Source organism: Oncorhynchus gorbuscha, linkage group LG10, assembly GCF_021184085.1.
Source record: "Oncorhynchus gorbuscha isolate QuinsamMale2020 ecotype Even-year linkage group LG10, OgorEven_v1.0, whole genome shotgun sequence".
Taxonomy (NCBI): Eukaryota; Metazoa; Chordata; class Actinopteri; order Salmoniformes; family Salmonidae; genus Oncorhynchus; species Oncorhynchus gorbuscha.
Genome location: NC_060182.1, coordinates 96954610 through 96961717, shown reverse-complemented (window position 1 = coordinate 96961717; position 7108 = coordinate 96954610). Strand labels below are relative to the sequence as shown.

Here is a 7108-nt window from a genome sequence, read left to right as displayed (position 1 = left end):
CGCAGGTCGTTGTCCCGGCAACGAGGACACAACAACCGCAATCCAACCAAATCAGAAGTCCATCAATAGAACAGGTACATAAAGACATTTGAGATGTGTGATAGAGATGTCTGTTAGGCTGCTTTCCCTCTAAACCCACTCTTCTTCTCTTTTACATCCCTCCTTTCCTCTCCTCCCTCGGGCTCCTCTGTGTCTACTAGCGGTGTGTGTCTAGTGGTGGTGTCCCACAGACAGCACCAGCGGTAGCAGACAGCCCAGAACCAGAGCCCCAACCTCCACCTTGCTCAGTCCCTTCGCTGCTTCCTTCCCGGTGTGGGGGAGTGGCTGTGTCCGGTCCCGCCCACCTCAGGCAGAACGTGTACGGTGGCAACATACAGGAAGGTCCCGGCAGAGAACAGCATGGCCACCCCTGTGGCGTTCACGTTGGACAGTGCCTCTTTACTGCTCTGGAGGTAGAGAGGACAAAACAATTGGGGGTAATTAGAATAGGGAGGGGGTTGGCTGGGTATTGGGGAGGGGGTGGAAGGGGTAGTGGGGAGAAGGGGTAGTGGGGAGAAGGGGTAGTGGGGAGAAGGGGTAGTGGGGAGAAGGGGTAGTGGGGAGAAGGGGTATTGGGGAGAAGGGGTATTGGGGAGAAGGGGTATTGGGGTATTGGAAGAGATCATAGACAACCAACTGACCTGGCTGAGTCCTACGAAGGTAACTATGGCGAGGACAGGTGCTGCCAGGGCGAAGGCCAGCAGGTGTTTACGGATCCGATTCCTCTCCAGACCAGCATGCATCAGGAAAGAGACCAGGCCAAAAGCAGCTGGGGCCTGGGGGGAACGAAAGAGACAGGGTTTAATTACGAGAGGAATTACAAAGAACAGACACACCTACAAATATAGACGGAGTGTATAAACATTAAGAACAGCTGCTCTTTCCATGACAGACTGACCAGGTCAATCCAGGTGAGAGATATGATCCTAATTGATGTCACCTGTTACATCCACTTCAAATCAGTGTAGATGAAGGGGAGGAGACATGTAGATGAAGGGGAGGAGACAGGTTAATTAAGGATTTGTAAATCAGGAGAGTAGGTGGATTAGGAGCTGACTAGTGGTGGCTATTCAGCAGTCTGATGGTCTGAGGGAAGAAACTATTGGCCAGTCTGACATGATGCTCCTGCGCTGCCCGTGTCTGAGTGAAGGAAGTGGGGAGAACAGGCCTTGGCTCGGGTGGTTGAAGTCCCTGATGATCTTCTTGGCCTTCCGGCGACACCTGGTGATGTAGTTGTCCTGGAGGGCAGGCGGTGAGCAGGCAATGGAGCGTTGGGCTGAGCGTTCCACTCTCTGTAGCGCCATGCGGTCTGCGATGGTGGAGTTACTATACCAACAGCCCCTGAAGAACACCGACGGCCCTCGGGGACAGAACACATTTCTTCAGCATCCTGATCTTGAGTAGTCGCTGTCCTGCCTTCTTCGCCACAATGTCAGTGCGGTTTGATATATTTCAGCTCTTCGGAGACGTGTTCGCAGAGGAACTTGAGGAGGGAAAAAAGAAGCTTGACGAAGGCCTCGAGGCCGATATGTAAAACGTATTAAAGAGCAGTGTTACTATCAAAAGCAGTGTGCGGGTTTCTTATTTTCTCTCATTTTATTCAACTGTTATCAAGCACCTGCAAAAAAAGATCGCTCAGATGTGCGAATGCCTTTTGAATTACGCCCGTTGATGAGAATGGAGGCAAGCCCGACATGGTTCCTCCTGAAGTCCACAATCTTCTCCTTTGTTTTGCTGAGGTCGAGGGTGAAGATGTTGACCTGGCACCACGCTGTCAGAGTATCTACCTCCTCCCAGTTAAATAAAAATAAATGTTTTTTTTAAAGTTGGAACTGTGTCATGGGTATACTGGGAGTACAGGATTTCACCCTTGTGGGGCCCCCCGTGTCGAGGTAGTAATGCTGCATAGACAGGAAGTCCAGTCCAGGACAGTTGCATAGACAGGAAGTCCAGTCCAGGACAATTGCATAGACAGGAAGTCCAGTCCAGGACAATTGCATAGACAGGAAGTCCAGGACAGTTGCATAGACAGGAAGTCCAGTCCAGGACAGTTGCATAGACAGGAAGTCCAGTCCAGGACAGTTGCATAGACAGGAAGTCCAGTCCAGGACAGTTGCATAGACAGGAAGTCCAGTCCAGTTGCATAGACAGGAAGTCCAGTCCAGTTGCATAGACAGGAAGTCCAGTCCAGTACAGTTGCATAGACAGGAAGTCCAGTCCAGGACAGTTGCATAGACAGGAAGTCCAGTCCAGGACAGTTACATAGACAGGAAGTCCAGTCCAGGACAGTTGCATAGACAGGAAGTCCAGTCCAGGACAGTTGCATAGACAGGAAGTCCAGTCCAGGACAGTTGCATAGACAGGAAGTCCAGTCCCAGGGCCATGAGCTTTGTGGTGAGTTTAGAGGGCATTATGGTATTGAAGACTGAGTTGTCGTCCATGAACAGCATCCTCACATATTCCTTTTATCCAGGTGGGTAAGGGCAGTGTGTAGTGCTTAAAATTTCCCAGCGGCCTAAAAAAATATCCATTCATTTCGGTCAAAGCGGCCGTTGTGCTGAAAATTATCATTATAATTCCCTTCTCCCGGCTGCCAAATTGCCACACTTCTTTTATTTATTTTATTTAACGAGTCAAGTCAGTTAAAAACAAATTCTTATTTACAATGACGGCCAGACCCGGACAATACTGGGCCAATAGTGCTTCACCCTATGAGACTCCCAATCACCATCAGAAGCAGGACACACCGGAGCTCAAGTTCGAGTCTCATAGCAAAGAGTCTGAAAATAAGATGTTTTTTTCCTTTGTAATAAATGTGCAAAAATGTATTTTAAAAAGTTTTTCGCTTTGTCATTATGGGGTATTGTGATGTCATTATGGGGTATTGTGATGTCATTATGGGGTATTGTGATGTCATTATGGGTTATTCTGATGTCATTATGGGTTATTCTGATGTCATTATGGAGTATTGTGATGTCATTATAGGGTATTGTATGTAGATGGATGAGGAAAATGTTTTATTTAATCAATTTTTTAAATAAAACTAACGTAACATGAGGAAATAGGTGTCTGAATACTTTCCCGATTAAAAGTCTAATTAACGTTTGTGTACATTTATATACACTTCCATACAATCTTAACAGAATAGCTAGTGTTTTCCAGGTTTTCAAATCAATTTAAAATGGGCTTTTTGGTTAATGACCTTGTTGCTCTAGCAGATGGGCCTTGTTGCACAGGCAGATTGGGCCTCTTTGAAAGCCAAATGAAAATTAGCAAAATCTTTAAACCAGTTTGGCAGTTTGTCTCCCTGTCGGAAGAGAGAGTCGGGTCATGCAGATCTCCCCTTACCACACAAACATGAGAGATGGCTGAGTTTGGGGAAGGTGCTTAAAAGGGTGTGGCACCTGAAGTCGGAGATTGCAGAGTTTTTATTTTTTATGAAAATTTCCCTCAACTGCAAGATAAAGAATGGTTGGTTGATTTAGCCTTCCCAGTAGACATCATGGCCTCATGAATGAACTGAACTCCAAAATACAAGGGAGGGAAGGACCTTGTCAAAGCCTTTAAGGGAAAATTACTCCTCCTGACCCGGCAAGTAGAAGCCAACAATCTGACCCACCTTCCAACACTACTAGTCTGTTCCCTATCAGACGACCTTCCAACACTACTAGTCTGTTCCCTATCAGACGACCTTCCAACACTACTAGTCTGTTCCCTATCAGACGACCTTCCAACACTACTAGTCTGTTCCCTATCAGATGACACTACTAGTCTGTTCCCTATCAGATGACACTACTAGTCTGTTCCCTATCAGATGACCTTCTGACACTACTAGTCTGTTCCCTATCAGATGACACTACTAGTCTGTTCCCTATCAGATAACACTACTAGTCTGTTCCCTATCAGATGACACTACTAGTCTGTTCCCTATCAGATGACTACTAGTCTGTTCCCTATCAGATGACACTACTAGTCTGTTCCCTATCAGATGACCTTCTGACACTACTAGTCTGTTCCCTATCAGACGACACTACTAGTCTGTTCCCTATCAGATGACACTACTAGTCTGTTCCCTATCAGATGACACTACTAGTCTGTTCCCTATCAGATGACACTACTAGTCTGATCCCTATCAGATGACACTACTAGTCTGTTCCCTATCAGATGACACTACTAGTCTGTTCCCTATCAGATGACACTACTAGTCTGTTCCCTATCAGATGACACTACTAGTCTGTTCCCTATCAGATGACACTACTAGTCTGTTCCCTATCAGATGACCTTCTGACACTACTAGTCTGTTCCCTATCAGATGACACTACTAGTCTGTTCCCTATCAGATAACACTACTAGTCTGTTCCCTATCAGATGACACTACTAGTCTGTTCCCTATCAGATGACTACTAGTCTGTTCCCTATCAGATGACACTACTAGTCTGTTCCCTATCAGATGACCTTCTGACACTACTAGTCTGTTCCCTATCAGACGACACTACTAGTCTGTTCCCTATCAGATGACACTACTAGTCTGTTCCCTATCAGATGACACTACTAGTCTGTTCCCTATCAGATGACACTACTAGTCTGATCCCTATCAGATGACACTACTAGTCTGTTCCCTATCAGATGACACTACTAGTCTGTTCCCTATCAGATGACACTACTAGTCTGTTCCCTATCAGATGACACTACTAGTCTGTTCCCTATCAGATGACACTACTAGTCTGTTCCCTATCAGATGACCTTCTGACACTACTAGTCTGTTCCCTATCAGATGACACTACTAGTCTGTTCCCTATCAGATGACACTACTAGTCTGTTCCCTATCAGATGACACTACTAGTCTGTTCCCTATCAGATGACACTACTAGTCTGTTCCCTATCAGATGACCTTCTGACACTACTAGTCTGTTCCCTATCAGATGACCTTCTGACACTACTAGTCTGTTCCCTATCAGACGACCTTCTGACACTACTAGTCTGTTCCCTATCAGATGACACTACTAGTCTGTTCCCTATCAGACGACACTACTAGTCTGTTCCCTATCAGATGACCTTCTGACACTACTAGTCTGTTCCCTATCAGATGACACTACTAGTCTGTTCCCTATCAGATGACCTTCTGACACTACTAGTCTGTTCCCTATCAGATGACACCACTAGTCTGTTCCCTATCAGATGACACTACTAGTCTGTTCCCTATCAGACGACACTACTAGTCTGTTCCCTATCAGATGACCTTCTGACACTACTAGTCTGTTCCCTATCAGATGACACTACTAGTCTGTTCCCTATCAGATGACCTTCTGACACTACTAGTCTGTTCCCTATCAGACGACACTACTAGTCTGTTCCCTATCAGATGACCTTCTGACACTACTAGTCTGTTCCCTATCAGATGACACTACTAGTCTGTTCCCTATCAGACGACACTACTAGTCTGTTCCCTATCAGATGACCTTCTGACACTACTAGTCTGTTCCCTATCAGATGACACTACTAGTCTGTTCCCTATCAGACGACACTACTAGTCTGTTCCCTATCAGATGACCTTCTGACACTACTAGTCTGTTCCCTATCAGATGACCTTCTGACACTACTAGTCTGTTCCCTATCAGATGACACTACTAGTCTGTTCCCTATCAGATGACACTACTAGTCTGTTCCCTATCAGACGACACTACTAGTCTGTTCCCTATCAGATGACACTACTAGTCTGTTCCCTATCAGATGACCTTCTGACACTACTAGTCTGTTCCCTATCAGATGACCTTCTGACACTACTAGTCTGTTCCCTATCAGATGACACTACTAGTCTGTTCCCTATCAGATGACCTTCTGACACTACTAGTCTGTTCCCTATCAGATGACCTTCTGACACTACTAGTCTGTTCCCTATCAGATGACACTACTAGTCTGTTCCCTATCAGATGACACTACTAGCCTGTTCCCTATCAGACGACACTACTAGTCTGTTCCCTATCAGATGACACTACTAGTCTGTTCCCTATCAGATGACCTTCTGACACTACTATTCTGTTCCCTATCAGACGACACTACTAGTCTGTTCCCTATCAGATGACACTACTAGTCTGTTCCCTATCAGATGACACTACTAGCCTGTTCCCTATCAGATGACACTACTAGTCTGTTCCCTATCAGATGACACTACTAGCCTGTTCCCTATCAGATGACACTACTAGTCTGTTCCCTATCAGACGACCTTCTGACACTACTAGTCTGTTCCCTATCAGACGACACTACTAGTCTGTTCCCTATCAGACGACACTACTAGTCTGTTCCCTATCAGATGACACTACTAGTCTGTTCCCTATCAGATGACACTACTAGTCTGTTCCCTATCAGACGACCTTCTGACACTACTAGTCTGTTCCCTATCAGATGACCTTCTGACACTACTAGTCTGTTCCCTATCAGATGACCTTCTGACACTACTAGTCTGTTCCCTATCAGACGACACTACTAGTCTGTTCCCTATCAGATGACCTTCTGACACTACTAGTCTGTTCCCTATCAGATGACACTACTAGTCTGTTCCCTATCAGATGACACTACTAGTCTGTTCCTATCAGATGACACTACTAGTCTGTTCCCTATCAGATGACACTACTAGTCTGTTCCCTATCAGATGACACTACTAGTCTGTTCCCTATCAGATAACACTACTAGTCTGTTCCCTATCAGATGACCTTCTGACACTACTAGTCTGTTCCCTATCAGATGACACTACTAGTCTGTTCCCTATCAGATGACACTACTAGTCTGTTCCCTATCAGATAACACTACTAGTCTGTTCCCTATCAGATGACCTTCTGACACTACTAGTCTGTTCCCTATCAGATGACACTACTAGTCTGTTCCCTATCAGATAACACTACTAGTCTGTTCCCTATCAGATGACCTTCTGACACTACTAGTCTGTTCCCTATCAGATGACACTACTAGTCTGTTCCCTATCAGATGACACTACTAGTCTGTTCCCTATCAGATAACACTACTAGTCTGTTCCCTATCAGATGACCTTCTGACACTACTAGTCTGTTCCCTA

At 45.6% G+C, this 7108-nt stretch overlaps 1 pseudogene; it reads right to left on the bottom strand.

Moving 5' to 3' along the window:
- Nucleotides 1–284: 284 nt before the first annotated feature.
- Nucleotides 285–7108, bottom strand: part of LOC124047003 — a 53224-nt pseudogene continuing 46400 nt past the window's right edge.